At 39.7% G+C, this 20,230-nt stretch overlaps 1 long non-coding RNA gene and 1 pseudogene across 1 annotated transcript in view; one reads left to right on the top strand and one right to left on the bottom strand.

Annotated features, from left to right (window-relative positions):
- LOC142433055 (uncharacterized) overlaps positions 1–17,125 on the top strand; it is a 103,142-nt gene extending 86,017 nt beyond the window's left edge. The window contains exon 3 of the long non-coding RNA XR_012781072.1: positions 16,984–17,125. This is a non-coding gene — a long non-coding RNA (uncharacterized LOC142433055). The remainder of the gene's footprint in view (positions 1–16,983) is intronic.
- Positions 6,519–8,039, bottom strand: LOC142434683 (integrator complex subunit 4 pseudogene; annotated as a pseudogene).
- Positions 17,126–20,230: the final 3,105 nt, after the last annotated feature.

The raw sequence follows: 20,230 nt of genomic DNA, 5'->3' as shown, positions 1-20,230 counted from the left end.
GTTCCTTTTCTGCTATTCTCTGCACATATAGAGTTTCTTGTTTTATTTTCTTCTTTTGTCTTCTCCTTATGACATTTGTCTTCACTTCTTTCTTTTCTTTGAATCAGTCTTCTTCTCAATATTTAGATAAACAAATCCTCTTCCTTGGGTTTAATTATTTGTTTACATTTTTCTCCTGCCCTATCCATTATCTCTTTTTGCTCTCTCTTCTTTTCCTAGAGAAATATACTTCCACCATACGCATTACGAATTATTACCCGTCTAAAATACATATTCCTATTTTCTTTACAAAACTTTTTGTATATCCAGTTAGCCCATTATTATTACTACTATTAAATTTATTCTGTCCTCTCTCCCCACCCCATTTCTTCCTTGCTTATCCACCTCTATCTCTCCTTCTCTTCTATTCCCCCACTGTATATTTTCCAGCTCTTATTAGACATATTCCCAGTAAGTAAACAGAGCCAACTAACCCTACAAGCACAGTGCACATAAAAATCAGAGACGAAATCCTCAAGCATCCCAAATAACTTTAAATCAATGGATAAATTAGGGGTGGGAGAAGGCCCTGTAATTACTATAAATAGTATTGAAAACAATGAGGGGAATATCATAAGAACAACAGAAAGAAATGAAAACTAGAAAGCACAAATAAAAAGGAACACCATAAAATAAACAATAAGAGGCAAGATATGACAAAATAATGATGTATAAATTACCAAGGGCACATGAGGGAGTGGGAGAGGGGAGAGAGGGGGAAAAAAAGAGGACCTGATGCAAAGGGCTTAAGTGGAGAGCAAATGCTTTGAGAATGATTGGGGCAGGGAATGTATGGATGTGCTTTATACAATTGATGTATATATATGTATGGATTGTGATAAGAGTTGTATGAGTCCCTAATAAATTGTTAAAAAAAAAGAAGACATGGTTAGTCAACATGGTAAAAGACCCGAGAAACACAATAAAATAAAAGGAAAATTGAATCAGTGGGCATAAAGATAATTACTGAAATTGCAATCAATGAGAAAAACAATCAAGAAAAAGAGCAAAAGCATCCAAAGAAAGTCTTAGAGTGATGTGGGTCACTAGGAAGACAACTAACCAATATTTAACTGGGATCCCAGAGTAACAAGTAACAAATATAAATCTACAGTTAAAATAGTAAACTAAATCATAGAAGGTGGAGAGTATAACTTTAGGAAGCTGAGAGTACTTCAAATCAATAGATCTCTAATTAAAAACTAAAAACAAGCAACATATCATAGCAAAATTCTCCAATCTTAAGTAAAAGTAGATAATTCTGACTGCAGTTAGGGTAAAGAATGGTCACAAACAGTGGAAAATTGTGAAGCATGGACATCACAGTAGAAAATATGCAGACAGGACAATGGAGACAAATAAAATTCTGATGAAAAATACCCATGCCAACTAAGAATCCTATATTTGGCAAAATTATCCCTCAAATGAGAAACAAATGATGGCATTCCCAGTAAAGGGGAAGTTTTAAAAGAAAAGATACGACAGCATTACAAAAATATTAAAAGGATTTCAATGGGCAGAGAATCAACAAAAATTACAGACAAATCGGACAACAGAATGCTGGACACCACCATTCAGAAACCATTACAATGAAAGCAGCACTCAAAATCACACAGAATTAGAAGAGTAACAATGATACCAATTAATACAAACAAACACATGCATGGAGTGAAAGAAACCAAACACAACAACATGGCAACAATACCCCACTATATCAATAAATCACATTAAATGTTGACGGATTAAATATACCAGTGAAAACACAGAGAGTAGTAGACTGGATTAAAAAATAAAACCCAACTACATATTGCTCACAAGTTATACCTTACACTTAATGGCAACCATAAAAAGTCAGAGGTGGCCATATTCATCTCTGATCCAACAAGCTTCAAGCTAAATAACATAAGAGACAAGAATGGAAATTAAATAAAAAATAAAGGAATAATAGAGGAGGAAGGCATAACCATAATAAGCATATATGCACACAAAGAAAGACATTCAAAACACATTCAACCAAATCTTCAGTGTTAAACATAGATTACTTACTAACAGTAGTAAAAGAACATCCAGGAAAATGGCAGCGGCATAAGGAGGTCTTTGTTCAGAACTCTGCAACTAAGTGCAGGATTGGGGGGTTGGGAGGCTGAGTTGGAGGTCAAGAAAGACCATTCAGGTCTTGTGACCCATGAGGCCTCTGTCCCAGTACGTGAACTGAACTTCCCTGTGGCTCTGTTCTGCCTTGCCTATCTGCTCACACTGACAAGCATCTGTTCAGCTTGTAGTCAGATACCCCTCCCACACTAACCAGTACTGCTTGTTCTGTCTGCATCTCACCACATTTCACAGTTGTAGCCCAAGTAGAAATTAAACAGGTGGATTCTGTGTTGGGACGGGGATCCAGCAAGGTGAGTCTGCACAGCCCATACTTCTTGTGGAATTTGCATCCCCATATCATCCTAACATCCTGGGCTGCTGATACTGCCCATAACGAGTCTGTGATTTTCCTGGCCCCTCTGTCAGCACTGCCAGTACATCCTGAGTGGCCAGTGGCTGGAGGCCCCCACTGGCCAGTGCTGCCTGAGCAGATCATGCAGCCAGTGTAGTGGGGTACTTCCACCTGTGGCTCACTCTGCTCCAATCACTTCGGGAACAGAACCACATGCTGCACAAAGCCCCAGCCATCCCAGCTCAAACACTGATCCAAGCTTTCCACACACGACCTATCCAGTCCCATCCTCAGTACGTTTTTCACCACACATAAATTACCACATCCAGTCACAACAAAATGGTATGTAAACTACTATCCACATGAGCAATTACTACAAGAAAACAAGGGAAACAAACTGCAACTCTGAAGAGGATCTGAACTTAGCGTCACATAGAGAAAAAACAGACTTGGAACCACCACAGGAATAAATCTTTAGAATGCTGCTTAGAGTCATTTAGGGTATGAAGAAAACAATACAGAAGAATGATGAAAAATACAGAGGATATAGTCCAGTTACCAAAAGGAATACAAAAGGGACAATGCAACAGAAGCAAAGAAAACAGTAAAAGACCTTACCAAATGGCTGTAAGAGACATTGAATTGTATCAGTGACCTCTAGAATATCCAAGCAGCATACAACAAATGTAAAAGATAACCAAGCAAGATAATCAAAGAAGCTGACGTAAACCTGAGAACAGTGAGTGATGCTTTGAAGAGAAACAATATTCAAATAATTGGGATATCAGAGCAAGACATAATGAAGAAACAAATAGCCAAAATAGTCATGAATTTCCTGAAAGAAAACTTACCAATGTAATGAAGGAGAATCTGACAATCATCCAATCAGAAAGGACACCAATCAGACTGAAAGCCAAGAAGAACACACCAAGACATATAGTAGTCAAATATCCAACATTGAGGACAAAGAGAAAATAATAAGAGCAGCTAGAGAAAAAACAACAGTCACCTATAAGTGCAAACTGATAAGAATATTTCCAGAGTTACTAGCAGAAACCACAAAGAAGAGGAATGAATGGAATAGCATCTTCTGAAAGTTGAACAAGAATAATAGTAACCCAAGAAACCTCTATCCAGCCAAACTCTCCATCACAATAGATGGATAGGTAAGAGTTCTACCAGATCAAGAAAAATTTGGAGAATAGGTTAAAAACAAAATAAAACATAAAAACAGCATTACAAAAATTACTTTCCAACTCACGTTGGACAAAAGACCAACATCCACAGAGTATAAGCATTAGACTACCTCAGTGTAACACTATCCAGAAGTTAACACGCTGAAAGCATTGCCCAAGACGTTATAGACCCAACAGGGAAAAGAACATATGTATGAACCCCCCTCACACACACAAAATACACTGGTAAGGAGGGAGGGGTGAAAATATGTAACACAAAAGTTATGAGATGAAACCAAAGAATTCACAGATGAATGTAATAAATATGAACATCAATGGTCTGAATTCACTCACTAAAGACAAAGGCTAGCAGACTGGGTTAGGAAATAAACCCCATCAATCTGTTGTCTGCGAGACACATCTGAAGCTCTCATACAAAAACAGGTTGAGGATGGCAATCTAAACAAAGCAGGAGTTGCATTCTAATCGCTGACAAAATTTACTTCAAGGTGTAGAACATAGCAATAGATAAGTATGGGCACTATATAATGCTTAGTGGAGCAGTAGACAAAAAGCCAGTGGGTATAATAAAAATATATGTGCCCAAAGAGAGACCCAGGAAATTTGTCAAGTAAATCCTTCCAAAGACGAAAACAGAAATCTGAGATCAACAATCCTAGTAAAAGACTACAGTTCAATGCTCTCCAAGAGAGATACATCAGCAGGAAAGAAGTTTGACAAGGAGGGTTCAGAAATTAAGTCTACAATTAAATAACTCCACTTGATATACATATTCAGAGCTCTTTACCCAATTGCAAAAATATTCACATTCTTTCAAGTGCACATGGCTCCGTTTCAAAAATAGATCACATGTTGGGACACAAGTCAAGTTTGAGTAAATTCAAATATAGAGAGGTCATTCAGACTTCCTTCTTTTATCACTATGCCATAAAGCTGAAAATCAACAAAAGGAAGATTAAAAAAACAAGGGCAAATACTTGAAGGATGAATATCTTAAATTTTCAAAAGGAGTGGGTACTGGTCCAAATTAAAGACAAAATCATAAAATATCTAGAAACTAAAAAGAATGAGAATACAACACAGCAAAACCTATGGGATACCATAAAGGCAGTTATCAGAGGATGCTTGTTAGTGATAAATGCACATATGAAGAAGGAAGAGAGATAGATTTATGATCGGTACTCTATCACAAAACCTTCAGCACTTGGAAAAGAGTCAACAGAATAATCCCTCTAATGGCAAAAGAGAAGAAATTATAAAAATCAGAGTGGAGATAAATGAATAGGAAAATAAAATACTATGCAAAAATCTATTCAATAAAAAGCTGGTTGTTCAAAAGGATTAAAAAATCCACAAAGTGATGGAAAACCTAACAAAAGATAGGAAAGAGCAGATGTCAAACTCCAGGATGAGGGATGAAACAGGAGAAATTACAATGGATCCTAATGAAATTAAAAGACTAATTACATAATACTATGAAGGACTGTGCTCCAAGAATAGGACATCTTGAAAGACCTGGACAAATACTTGGAAAAACATCCCTCCCCAGATTATCTGATGTAGACGTCAGGAACCTCAACAGACCCAAAGCAAAAGAAGAAATAGATATGGTTATCAAGGAACTACCAAGTAAAAAAAGCCCTGGTGTAGGTGGCTTTACAGGAGAATTCTATCAAGCATTGAGGAAAGAGTTGATACTAATTCTACACAAGATCTGCCAAATTATAGAAAACACATTCTTTTTCTTTTACTATTTGTCATGTATGTATTGTAAAAATCATTTTATTGGGGGTAATACAACTATTATCATAATCCACACATATATCAATTGTGTAAAGCACACTTATACATTCGTTGCCCTCATCATTCTCAAAGATCGCGTTTTCCGCTTGGGCTCCTGGAATCAGCTCCTCATTTTCCTTCCCCCCGCCTCCCTCCCCACTCCCCCCTTCCTCATGAATCCTTGATAATTTATAAATTATTATTTTATCATATCTTACACTGCCTGGTGTCTCCTTTCACCCCCTTTTCTGTTGCCCATCTCCCAGGGAGGAGATTATATATACATCCTTGTAATTGGTTCCCAATTTCTACCCCCCTTTCGCACTTCTCTCCCATTATCACCACTCTCACCACTGGTCCTGAGGGGTTCATCTGTCCTGGATTCCCTGTATTTCCAGTTCCCATCTACACTGCTGTGCAAGGTAGAATTGGGATCATGATAGTGGGGAGAAGGTAGCATTTAAGAACTAGAGGAAGGTTGTGACTTTCATCAATTCTACACTGTACCCTGAGTGACTCAACTCCTCTCCACTACCCCTCTGCAAGGGATGTCCAGTTGTCCACAGATGGGCATTTCGACCTCATCACGCGCTCCCCTCATTTACTATGATCTGATCCCCCCCCTTTCGGGTGCTTGATACCTGGTCCCCTAGAGCCTTCGTGATCACACTTGCTGGTGTGCTTCTTCCATGTGGGCTTTGTTGCTTCTTGGCTAGATGGTCACTTGTTTTTTTCAAGCCTTTAACCCCAGACGCTATATCTCTCAATAGTCAGGCACCATCAGCCTTCTTTTTTTATGGTCAATTGTTATCTTTTAATTTTTTCACAAATTCCTTGAAGCTCTTTGTACATAAGTTAGATAGTAATTTGTCATTTATAGAAGAAAGCAGGTTGAGAAAGAGTACTGAAACAGGGGGGCTATTTTGCATATGATATTCAAAGAGAATTCACTCAAAACTCAGCCATGGAGTGGATGCCATTCATAGTGACACTCTACAACAAAAATGAAACATTGCGCAGTCCCATGTCATCCTCACGATCATCATTTTCTCAGGCTAATCTTGTGGCCACTGTGTCAGTCCAGCCCATTGAGGGCCTTCCTTGAAAGCCTGCTGCTCACTAGGAATCATCAAAGCACCCAATCTGCTCTGTGAAGAATGCAGCTGAATTCTCCAACACCCCAGGACTGTGTCAAGCTGGTCCTCTCAGAGAGTAATGTTGTTAAAGCTCTTTCTCATGGAGTGTATGGACTGGAGATGCACTTCTTCGATCTCATCATTAAACATGTCAACCAAGAAATCAAGGCACTTCTCGGCGAAAGCAGGGGACGACTGGGCCAGTATGCAGACGGCCTCCACAGTGGCAATGCGGGCCTCATACATCTCATCTTCCAATCCATGAACAAAGGCTCCACAGGCTCCAGACTCGATCATGTTCACGACCCCTGTATCTACTTCTTCTTTGGAAGCATCATCTCCACACTTCCTGCCGCTGGAGAATTCTCATGAACTGTAAAGTTCTTTGGCACGCTCTTGGGCAGTTCGTTTCCTCCTCAGATCTGACATTAGCTTCTTGTCAAGGGTCTGCTCCAAAAAATGAGAACTGACTTGCTCCATAGAAACCAATAGCTTTGCATCTTGAACTCGAACCATCCAGGAGCCATCACTGACCATGTGACAATTTTTTCCAAATGCATCATCAACTAAGCTAATTTCTTCATTAGAAGAAGGGATTTGGACAATGCTTTCAGGATAGAGCTGACTGACAACCCAGATAAGCTGCACTGCAGCACTGTGCACTTGTTCGTAATCATCAGAGAGCAATGTACAGGCCTGATTATAAATTGTTTGGTGTAATTTCAGTCCTCTTTCATGAAGCTGTAACATGGCTTTTATCACTGCGGTCCTGACATGAGGGTCCTGGTCACTGAAGTAGTCTCCTATAGTCTTCTGGACATCTCTGGCAGCTGAGCCTTCTGCATCTTTTGTGACACTTTTCTCTAAAGAGCCAAGATTGCCAAGTAATTTCAGGCACTTATTTTTGACACCATGGAAGGTATCTGTCAGGTGCTTGCAGGCTACATCAACTAATCGCATCTGCATAGCTTGATTCTCTGGGAGTTTAGTGCCAATTGCAAGTAAAGTGTCCAGCAGTTGAGCTAGTACTTGATGAGACTTTTCATTCTGCAGGATGTTGATGACATCATCCATAATGCAGTTGTTGGAAAACCCTGAGGTCTTTGATAATAAACCCAACAGATGCAATTTTCAGTCACACGGATGCATCATTCGCCTTATAATAATGTTCCAAGAGAATCCTGACCACGCCTCCACACTTTCTGCTTCGATGGGCTTTCTGGCAAATTGGAGTAGGTACTGCAAAGCTTCTGCTGGGGAAGTCGCTTTACACAGATCGCTGTGGAGGGCTGCAGATTTACTTGGCTTTGTTAGTCAGAGTTTCTTCGTTGTAAGTTCTTGTTGTTCCTGGACCACCTTGCTGAATTCCTCGTACACTTGCTTCCTCAGGTGCACCGCGATGGTCGCTTGCCCGCGGGCCCTCGCAGCTTCCGTGACCATCAGCCTTCTTCACCACACTTATTTATGCACACATTCGTCTTCAGCGTTTATATGGGGCAGGTGATCACACAATGATGGTTTTTGTTCTTTGGTGTCTGCTACCTGACCCCTTCAACACTTCATGATCACACAGGCTTGTGTGCTTCTTCCCTGGGGGCTTTGTTGCTTATGAGCCAGATGGCCACTTATTTATCTTCAAGCCTTTAAGACCCCAGATGCTATATCTTTTGATAGCTGGGAGCCATCAGCTTTCTTGACCACGTTTGCTTATGAACACTTTTGTCTTCAGTGGTCATGCTGGGAAGGTGGATATCGTGGAATGACCATTTAGCTGAGCAAAGTGCTCTTGTATTAAGGGAACGCGTGTGAAGAGGCCCAATGTCCACTTGCTACTCTACTACTAAACCTGTAAATATATGCACATAGGTCTATTTTCCCCACAATCAAAACTATATATACATATGTACATGTCTATATTTAGGCTTCTGTGTATGGTCTTTGCCTCCTACTCCTTTCCTCCATTTCCTTGTGCTTTCTTCCTTTCCTGCTACCATGGTTCAGCCTTCATTCTGGTTTCAGTAATTCCTCTCAGTTACATTACCCTTGGTCACTCCCTCCCCATCCTCCCATCCCCTCTCTCCCACTGGTTTTGAACCCCTCGTTGTTCCTTTGTCCCTGGATTGGCCAACGCCCCCTACCTTACCCCCTTCCACTCTCCCATGTCCCCCCAATAACGTTGATCCCATTGTTTTCTTCTCCACATTGTTTGTCCTGCATATTTTATCTAGATATACTTACAGAGATAATAATATGTGCATAAAATTGCAGATGGCCCCGACAGCACCAAAGTGGCACATAAGAACATGGCGACCATGGCAACAACACTGACAAACTAACAAACAAAAAAGTCACTGACATACAAAATATAAAAGAAGAGAAAAATAAATAAATGTGTTTGTTTATTTTTAAAGAAAGAAATGCCTGTTGATAGTTCAAGGTCGGTTTGTTCACCTTTAGGAGTGGTTTCTGGATGAGTCTGATGGGGTGCTATGCCCTGGCCCCAAAGTCCATCCTTGATACTCCTTCTGGATATTCTTGCTCTGCGTTCCCCGCCACTCTATTGCACGCCCCCAGTGTTTTGCCTCAGTGTGGTGGGGTCAGCTCAATCACACATCCCACACTGTGTCTCCGGTTCTGGTCCGTGTATGGCCATGGGTCAGTGCAGGATGTCGCATCTCGCAGTGGGGCTAGGCATATAGTCCTCTCTGTGCAATAGCTGTTCCAAGGCAAGTTGTCGTCCTCTGAGTTTGCTGGCCCCTGGTGTGCTACGTGCTCTTCCTCCCCCTTCATTTGCTTCAGCTTCCTTCTGGGTATGGTAGGTCAGTTGCTTTCTCTCACCAGACAATCTATTTTCATTTTCTGTTGCACTCCCTTCCATGGTGGGGCCGTGCGTATGGTCCAGTCTTTTTGTGAAATCCTCCATGCGTTACATTGTCCTCCTGGTTTGGTGCTTCATGGTGGGGTCCTTATGCACATTCCAGTTCTGTTGGAAGACAACCAACACTCTTTCTCTAGGTAGATTAGTGCCCTGTTCCTCGTGTGTCATCAACTCAGTTTCTCCCCACCTGATTCTCCCTTCTCCTGCCCCTCTTCACCTTCTTTATGTTGGACTCTCATGTACCTCCCTGGGTGTGGTCTGCCCTCCCCCAACTATATATGCTTCCACCCGTTTATTGCTAGATAAGTGTCTATTCTTCTATTCCTTCCGTGATGAATGTACTTACCTCAGAGGTTTCATGTTATACCTGTCCTTTTCAGATTGGCTTACCTCTCTTAACATGATTCCTTCGAGCTCTTCCCATGAAATAACCTGTTTCATGTAATTGCCTGTGCTTTTTAATGCTGCATAGTACTCCATTGTGTGTATGTGCCACAGTTTACTAATCCACGCGTCTATCAATGGCTGTTTAAAACTCTTTGCGATTGTGAATTGTGCCACAATAAACATTGGAGCACAGATGACTGGTCATGTTTTATTTGTTACCTCCACTGGGTATATGCCCAGTAGAGGGGTGACTGGGTCGTAAGGTAGATCAATTTCCATTTTCTTTAAGTACTTCCAGATTGCTTTCTACAGTGGCTGTCCAAATCTACATGACCACCAGCAGTGGAGGAGGGTTCCTACTCAACCACAGCCCCTCCAACACTTGTTACTATCTGATTTTCTTATTTGGGCTAGCCTCAGAGGTGTTAGATGGTATCTCATTGGATGTTTTAATTTGCATTTCTCTTATGGCTAATAACCGGGAATACTTTCTCATATGCTTGTTGACCATATGGGTCTCCTCCCTAGTGAAAGTTATTTCCAGTTCTTTTACCCATTTCCTTAGGGGGTTAACTGTTTTCCTCTTTTGCGGGTCATGAGGATACTATAGATTTTAATGAGTCCTTAGTCCAATGTGTCATTACTAAAAATCCTCTCCCAGTCTGTGCGTTGTCTGATCACCCTCTTGGTGAAGTCTTTCAAGGTACACAGGTTATTTATTCTTACTAAATCCCATTTGTTGATTTCCAGTTCACATGTGGGTGCCCTTCCCTATTGTAGTGGGCCTATGAAATCCTGGAGCCAGTGCTCTAAGGTTTGTCCCAATTCCCTCCTTGATGGTCCTGATGTTTTGGCTTTTAACTTCTAGTTCTGTGATCCACCTTGAGTTTATTTTTGTGCATGGTTTGAGATAAACAACTTGTTTCATTTTTCTACATGTGGATATCCATTTTTTTTCCAGTACCATTTGTTTAAAAGGGCATCTACTTCCAACTTGATGCTTCTGGGACCCTTGTCAAAGGTCAGTTGTCTATATGCTGATTATTTTTTCCTGGTCTTTCTATTCTTTTCCACTGGTCTGAGTGTCTGCTATTTTACCAATACCACGCTGTTTGGATCACTGTAGCTGTGGAGTAGACATTGAAATCAGGTAACACAAGTACTCCAACTTTGTCCTGCTTCTTGAGGAGTTCTCTGCTAATTAAGGGTTTCTTCCCTCTCCATATGAAATTTGTGTCAGTTTTTCCAATTCTTTGAAGAAGGTTGATGGTATTTGCATTGGTATAGCAATGAACTTGGAAAGTGCTTTAGGTAAGATTGTCATCATTACTATGTTAAGCCTTCCAATCCACAAACAGGGGATGCTCTTCCATTTGTGGAGGTCGCTTTTGGTTTCCTTTATTAGGGTCTTATAGTTTTCCTTGTATAGGTCTTTAGATATTTTTTGTTAAATATATTCTTAGGTATTTTAGTTTGTTCTTATCTACTGTGAAGGTTAATTCCTTCTTAATTCCCTCTTCCATATTCCTATCTGATGTGTATAGAAAACTTAATGACTTCTGTTTATTGATCTTGTGTCCTGCCACTCTTCCATATTCCTCTATTGCTGTAAGTACTCCTGTTGTGGAGCTTTGGGGGTTTTCAATGTACAGGATCATGTTGTCAGCAAATAGCGATAGTTTCGCCTCCCCCTCTCCCATTTGGATCCATTTGATGTCCCTCTCCTGTCTTATGTTGTTAGCCAGAAGCTCCAGAATGACATTGAATAGAAGTGGGGAGAGGGGGTATCCTTGTCTTGTACCCTTTGTCAGTGGAATTGTTTTTCTTTTCTTCATTAACTATGATGTTGGCCATTGGCCTTTCATAGATAGCTGGTATCAGCTTGAGGACCTTACCTTTCAATCCTATCTTCATGAGTGCCTTGATTAGGAATGGGTGTTGGATGTTGTCAAATGCTTTCCCTGCATCTATGGATAGTATCATATGGTTTTTATCCTTTTCCTTTTCGATGTGGTGAATAATATTGATGGATTTTGGATGTTAATCCATCCCTGAATCCATGGGATGAGTCCTAACTGGTTGTGGAGGATGATACATTTTTATATACTTTTGTATTCTATAGGCCAATACTTTTTAAAGATTTTTGCATCTATGTTCATTAATGATATTGGTCTGTAATTCTCTATACCTGTGGGGTCTTTGCCCTGTTTGGGTATTAAAGTTATGCTGGCTTCGTAGAATGAAATTGGGATTTTGCTGTCCTTTTATAAGCTATGAAATAATTTGTGAAGGATTGGTGTCAAGTCTTCTCTGAATCCCTGAATTCTTGGTAGAATTCTGCTGTGAAGCCATCTGGCCCGGGGCTTTTTTGTTGGTAGTTTCTTGATGACCCTCTGTATTTCTTCTTTCACTATGGGTTTGTTGAGGTTCTTCACCTCTGTCTGAGATAATCTAGGGAGAGACAGTTTTTTCCAAATATTTATCCATGTCTTTAATGTTTCTGAATTCATTCAAATACAGACCTCCATAGTATTTTGTGATTATCCTCTTCATATCATTGGGGTCCGTTGTTCTTGCCCATGTTTCATCCCTCATCCTGACTATTAATGTTTGCTCCTTTCTATCCTTGGTAACATTTGCCAACAATCTCTCTATTATGTTGATCCTTTCGTAGAACCAGCTTTTAGCTTCATTTATCTTATGCATTGTTTTCTTGTCTCCTCACTGGTTTAACTCTTCCCTGATTTTTATAATTTCTTTTCTCTTGCTATTGGAGGGTTTGTTCAGCTGACTCTGTTCTAGTTGTTGGAGGTTTTGTATTAACATATCTGTCATATGCCTCTCTTCTGTATTCATATATGCATTTAATGATATCAAGCTTTCTCTGATATCTGCCTTCGCAGTATTCCATTTTTTGATACATTGTATTCTCATTCTCGTTGGTTTCTAGAAATGTCCTAATATCCTCTCTAATCTGAGCCTGTACCTATTCGCAGGAGATCGTTGTTCATCCTCCAGTTGGTTTCCCTTGCTTTTCTTGACATCCTCTTATTAATCTCCAGCTTTATGGCATGGTGATCTGAGAATGACATCTGGATAATATCTATGTGAATTTACTCAGGTTTGACTTGTGTCCCAGTATGTGGTCTATTCTTGGAAATGATTCATGTGGACTTGAGAAGAATATGAATTATTTGCACTTGGATGGAAGGTTGTATAAATGTCTATCAGGCCGTGTTGCCTGATTACTTGGTTTAACGCTATGGCATCTTTGCTGAGCTTCTTTCCCAATGATCTGCCTTTCTCTGCGGAATATTAAAGTCATCTACTATGATTGTTGAGTCTGTGATTTCTTTTATCATCTTTTTAATATATCCAATATCTGAACTGCTTCTTGGTTTACCGAGCCTTTCAGCATTATGAAGAGTCCCTCTGTGTCACTTTTTAGAGTTTGGACCTTGAGGTCTTCTTTGTCAGAGATTAAGTTAGCCACCACTGCTTTTTGTGAGTTACCATTTGATTGGTATACTTTCCGCCAACATTTTATTGTTGGCATATTTTTGTCTGTGTGCTTAAGATGTGTCTATGGCAGGCAACAGATTGATGGATTATGTTTTCTGAGTCAATCAGAATTGAGTCCATTGATAGTCAGAGTTATTTTCACTATCTGTGGATTCATAGTTGTCATACCCTGTCTTGTGTTTTGGGTGTTTACCTATCTCTCTTCATATCAGTGTGCTGTCTTTGAGTGGAGAGTTTCTATCTTTTCTTCTTTCCACTCTGAGAACCTGTTGTGCTGGTGATTGTTGCTGGCATGTTGGCTTCCAGATAAGGATGGGCTATATGGTGGTCTCCTGTTTGTTTTCTGGTGGAGGTTGATCATCTGGCCATAGTGAGTTAGTCAGTATCTTCCACAGGGTTGAGTGTCTTGCAGAATATTTGATTCTTTCCTTGTCCTGGAAGACCCTTGCTTCACCATCTACCTTAATGGATAACTTGGCAGGGTAAAGGATTCTGGGGGAGGTGTTTTTATCTTTCAGCTTTTGGAAGATGTTGCTCCACTCTCTCCTCCTCTTCATGGTATCTGTTGATAGGTCTGAGTATACTCTTACCTGCACTCCTTTGTATGTGTTTGTCTTCCTTTCTCTTGATGCTCTTAAAATGTTCTGTTTTTCATCAAAGTTGGATATTTTACTATTATATGGCTTGGAGTGTTCTTCTTGGGGTCTAATCTAACTGGTGTCCTTTCTGCTTTCTGTATGAATGCCTGGTTCTCACTCGTTAGGGTGGGAAAGATTTCTTCCAGAAATTCCTTTTATATCTTGGCTGTCGACTTGTGTGTTGTGTTGTGCTTTAGTAAACTGATTATTCAAATTTTATTCCTCTTCATCATAACTGTCATCGATCTCAAACCTGAGATCTTCTGCTTTTTAAATTTTCCTATATGACTGTCTTTCCCACTTGCTTAGGTCTGTTTGAGTATCCTTGAGATCACTGATATGGTTCTTTGACTCCTCAAGCCTCATCGTAACTTCTGTTGCCTTCTGCTACCTCTTCTGTTAGCTCCTGTAGTTCCCTTTGGTGGGTGGACATCATCCCTTCTATAGTGGACTTTAACCCTCTATTGTTTTCTTCATCTCCTCTATCATTGCATCCTTATTCTGGGTTGCTTCCCTCAGCTCCTGTATTACTGTGAGCAGACTTCTGAAGATTTCCTTCTGTGGCAGATCTGCATCTGATTCTTCAGTGAAAGGCCTTAGCTTTGCTACTGGTTTTGTCTCTCTGTTTTTTTTGTTGAGACTGATATGATCTCTTTGTTTTTCCTCAATGCTTACATAGGCCTCACATTTCTCAGAGACCAGGGGGACCTTACGTGTGTTACTGTTAAGGATGCTTTCAGGCAGCTGCTTATGACCTACTATAAGGATGGGTCAGACTTCTGTGTAGGCAGAGTTCCCTGATGGATTAGTGGCCAGCAGTTGTGCAATGTTTCAGTGACTGGAGTTGGGCCTTGAGCCTCTGTGAGTGCTTACAGGCTGCTTTTACAATATCTGTCAGGCAACCTTGGCAGCCCTTTTTTAATTAAAAAATTAAAATAAAAAATTAATTGGGGGAAGGAAATTGAAAAAGTAGATAGAAATATGGTTAAGCTATGAAAGAGTATAGAAAAGAAGTAATAATAACAGTGAAAAAGGCCAAGAAAAAAAGAGAGAAGAACCTATAAAAGAGGGGCAGGTGAAAGAAAAAAGGAGGGCAGATAAGAGTTAATAGTAATACTGAAAACTACGAAGAAAGAAGAAAGAAAAATATGGAGAAGAGAAAACACAGAAAGTAAAAGGAAAAAAAACAAAGAAAAACCAGCATGAGAAAAAAAATTTCCCTCCTCACTGCCATAGGACTTGATGCTGATCTGGGACTCCAGGGATGGTCAAGATGGATAACCTAGAAGAAAGGGGTAAATACCTAGACCCAATAACAAAAAATAAATAGTGAAGGTCATCAAGAAAATTCCAACCAAGATAAGCCCGGGATGAGATGGCTCCACACGGGAATTATACCAAATATGAAGGGAAGAGCTGTTACCAATTCTACACATAATATTCCACAATATAGGAAGGGCAGCAATGTCCCAAATTTATATTATTTAGTTCACATAACCCTGCTAAAAATGAGGCAAAGGCCCACAAAGGCAGAAACTACAGACCAAGACACTACAGATTATGAAAATAGATGAAAAAATTCTCAACAAAATTCTGGCCAATCGAATCCAAAAGCTTATCAAAAACTAAAATATGAAATTCACTATGGTCAAGTGGTATTCATACTAGGGATGCAAGAATGGTTCTGCATTAGAAAAACAATCAGCGTAATATACCATATAGACAAGATAAAGAATAAAAACCACATATCACATCAATAGATGCAGAAAAGACATGTGACAATATTCAACACCCATTTATGATAAGAAACACTCAATATAATAGGAACATATGGGAAATTCCTGAACACAATGAAGACCACATATGAAATGCAGTAGCTAACATCATGCTTTATGGCCCCAAAACTGAAAACAATACCCCTGAGAACAAGTACGATACAAGGATACCCCTCTCACCACTCTTATTCAACATCATGCTGGAAGTCTTAGGCAGAACCATTAGATAACAAAAAGAAATCAAAGAAATACGATTGGGAAAAGAAAAAGTGAAGCTCTCACTATTTGCACATGATATGATTTTATATATATAAAATCTCAAAGACTCCACAAATAGATTATTGGGAACATTTGAAGAATTTGGTAAAGTAGCAGGATACAGACTTCAGTTGGATTCCTGTATACCAGAAGAAAGCTATGAAAATGACATCAAGAAATCAATACAATTTTCAATAGCCACACAAAAGATGAAATTTAGGATAAATGTAACCAAAGAGACAAAAGACTTGTACAAAAGAAAGTACATAAAATTATTACAAGAAGCCAAAAGTGACTTACACTAATAGAATATCCCATGTTATGGATAGGAAGACTTAATATTGTGAAAATGTCAATACTATATAAAGTAATGTACAAATAAAACACAATTTCCATCCAAATCACTAGTGGTACCACTCACTATCACTCTTATTCACTCATTCACAACATTTTTCCTTCCTATTTATGCATTTATGATCTTAGTTCCAAAGGAAGGAATACTCCACTTGGAGACACAGTACTGCGTCCATTGAACTGGATGTTAGGAATTCCTTCTTGTCGTCTCGGACTCCTCATGCCTTTGGATCAACAGGCAAAGAAAGGCCTTACTGTATGATTGATCCTGATCACCAAACATAAATAGGATTGGTCTTTCATAATTGAGATAAAGAAGAATATGTCTGGAATCCAAGTAATACCTTAGGTGTTTTGGTAGTTACACAATTCCTTATCAACTTGATAAAAGAATGAAGGAGTGGCGCCTAGCCTGTCAATCAGGTCACAGCCTGATGATCCAACCGTGTGGAAGTGGTCTTCTCGAGGATTCTGGGAACCTTCTCTCTTTTGATTCTGCCATCAAAAGAGGTGGGCCTCTCTGACTGTCTGTCTGTCTATCTGTCTTTATCTCTGCTTTTGTCTTCCTGTAGACAAACCATTTGGAGCTATGCTGAGACCTGAACAAGCCATGCAGTAGAGACCTGCTGAGATAGCCCTGTGATGCTTCCACTGCCATTGCATACACAAGAGTTTTCACCCACCGATATTCCTGCATTCGGCATCATTGTTACTGGCAAGGTGAGTCTGAAGAGGAAATTATGAACTAGTATCAGACAGAGGGGCTAATATTGGACTTATGGACTTGATATGGACAGAGAAAGGATGTTTTCTCAATATACAATTGCTCTTTGATATAGTTCTCTCTTATACACATACAGAGTGTCTCTGTATTTGTTTCTCTAGGCAACCTGGTCTAACATATGTGTTCTCTTAGTTCTACAATGTCCTGTGATTATAGTCAGTGGCGAATGACAGAAACTCAATTCTGACATGACTATTAATGGTCAAGATCCTTCAGGTACAAAGATTTAGGTTATTTCAACTGGAAATGAACTAGCTAAGATGCTTGCTAAATGAAAAGGAAGCACGGAATGGGTAGTGGAAGAAGGTAGTTTTAAATACAAGATACAGTCAGTTGTAGAAGCAAAAATGTTAATTTTTATGGATATTTTCTATTGTGTATGTTTGCATCAAATATTTTTATCTTATTCATTTATAAAATATGGGATGTGGATCATGTATTGCATTTCCAATTCTGGGTGTGTTATTTTGTATCATCTTAAGCACAAATATGACTTCATTGTTTTCTTTGTTTAGAGACTATACAGTTGCAAAGTTGACAAGGGGTAAACAGTTGGGTTTTCTGTCAAATTGGTTGGGCCAGGATTCTCATTGGTTTAGAAGCTAAAGACTAGTAATCCCCTATGGTGTGGTCTAACAATATAATTAAATCCATGACTGGATCTTCTGGGAGCAGCCAATCATTTTTAAGATTAAGGTGGAGTACAAACCTTTTACTTAGGTGACAGTCCTAATGCAAATGAAAGCAGGCTTCCTTGGGAATGTGGCCACTTCCTACATAAAGACATGCTTTGCAAAGCTTGTCTGCTTTCAGCTGGGTCTGAATCATGAGGTTCTTTGGATTTGAGCTATATTGTCTACTGATCATTGGAGCTATCAATAACCTGCCATCTGACCTGCTGACCTTGAATCCATCCACCTCTGCAGCCTGTGGTTGGTGTTCCTGCTGACTCTGGTTTCACCAAGTTCTAAAGCTACATAAGTCATAAGCCTCCAGTTTAATATCTGACCCACAGACTGGAAACTGGACTAGACCTACCCACTTTTACAACTATGAGCTATTTTCTTAATATAAATCTCTATTCCTCTCTCTCTTTCTACACACACACACACACGCACACACACTCGTCATTGAGTTTTCTTCTGTAAATAACCTAGTCTAACACACAAGGTATCCAAATAACATACAATAAGGAGTGGGGAGCACACATGCAATAATAGTAAGGGGAGGTATACATGTGACATAAAGTTACATAAGTAACAATATGGGCAGGTTCTAGAGCTAAGATGGCAGCCTAAACCTGGTTGTATCTGAGCTGGCTTGACCCTAAGTGTCACTGAGTTCTTCTCCAGGGGAACAATCTATGATTCTTATCAGAAGGGAGTGGGCCCTACTTAGGGTGGAACAGACAATAGGATCTGATTGCTCTAGATGGCAGACAACCTTCAGGCAAGTAGTCTTCCAGCAGTTAACCAACAAGCTTATACAGTAGCAACCATCTGCTTGCAAGCAGCAACTTAAAAATTGGCTGAGATAGTTAAGGTTTATTGTGCCAACCTGGCTGATAAACACATGTGGGATTAATTGAAGGGGAGAGAGATAAATAGGTTGGTGAGCCCCACTTTTCTTGTTCTCAGGTCTCTTGCTCTCTGATGGTCAGATCAGGGTGCAGCTGCCTTAGCCAGTTAACTTCTTTAGCTGGCAAGGCTCAGTTCCTACGAAACATCTCTGAGGAGAAGCTACATGGACCTCCCCTGATGCAACCCTGGGTACTGGAGCAGTTGTGTGGAGGACCCTGCCAGCGCTGAGATGCTTTACACCCTCACTGATTCGGCTTTCCTCCTGCAGTCGGTTTCATTGGGTGTGTTTTGTGAGATTGAGGAGGACTTTGTAAATTGGTGTCCAACATATGGGCTAATTGTTGGACTTAGGGGCTTGGACTGTACGTACCCTTTACATAAAACTCTCTCATATCCATATGATATTCTGTGAATTTGTCTCTGTAATGTACCCAGACTAACACATTGGCATTATTATAGGGGGGCATCTTGGGGAATAACTTTTACTTAGGAGAATGTGACTGGGATCCATCTCCAACCCACCAATGCGAAGGCTTCCCTCCAGGGGAGCCTGAGCTTCCCACACTTAATTTGTCGGCACATCATCTTCCCAGTTCTCAGTTTCCCACAGTGGTTTATTTCAGAGCAAGTTAGAAATTGGCAGCCAGGCACTGCCTAGTTCTTCTGATTTCAAGGCTGTGGAGACTGAATTGCTTCTGGTGTCTTTGATTTTCATCACTTTTCTTTCTAGTGGATAGGTAGAGATCATTAGTTTCACCTTAGGTGGCTGCTTACAAGCTTTTAAGACTCCAGTCACTACTCAAAATAGTAGGATGTTGAATATTGTAAATAGATACACAGCCTATCTCAACTAATGAAATCAGTAATAACATCCTGTTAAACACCCTCATAAATGTGTTTCTCTTTTTCTCACTCTCATCCTTCCGCCCTACCTCTACAATCTTCTATCCCCTCTCCTTTCTCTGTTCCTTTCTTATCCTTGGTCTCCTTGTTCTCTTATCTTTTTGTGCAAAAACCATGTTTCTTTTTCTTTGTTTTATCCTATAACAATGGTGTTATTAAGTATTTATCTTTTAAAATTGGCTAAGTTTGATAAGCATAATATTATCTAGTTTTTCCATGTCCTGTGGTATTTAAGAGAGCTGACATTGTTTTTTATTGATGAATAGAATTCCATCGAATGGATAGCTTTTGGTTGTTCCATTGTTTTTGCTATTACAATTCTACAGTCCTACCTGCAATATAAGAGTATTCAAATATTTCCGAAATCTCGCTAGCATTTAGTATTTTCTGCTTTACTTATTTTGATACATGTGTCAGAGTGAGGTTGTATCTCATTGTTGTTTTAATTTGTATTTCTCTTATAGCTAGTGAACATGGATATATCTTCATATGATTGCTGACCCCCTGGATGTCATCTTTACTAAATTGTTTATTCATTTCATGTGCCCATTT

This window comes from Tenrec ecaudatus, chromosome X (assembly GCF_050624435.1).
Source record: "Tenrec ecaudatus isolate mTenEca1 chromosome X, mTenEca1.hap1, whole genome shotgun sequence".
Lineage (NCBI taxonomy): Eukaryota > Metazoa > Chordata > Mammalia > Afrosoricida > Tenrecidae > Tenrec > Tenrec ecaudatus.
Note: the sequence above shows the minus strand (reverse complement) of the source record. Positions and strands in the feature narration are given on the sequence as shown.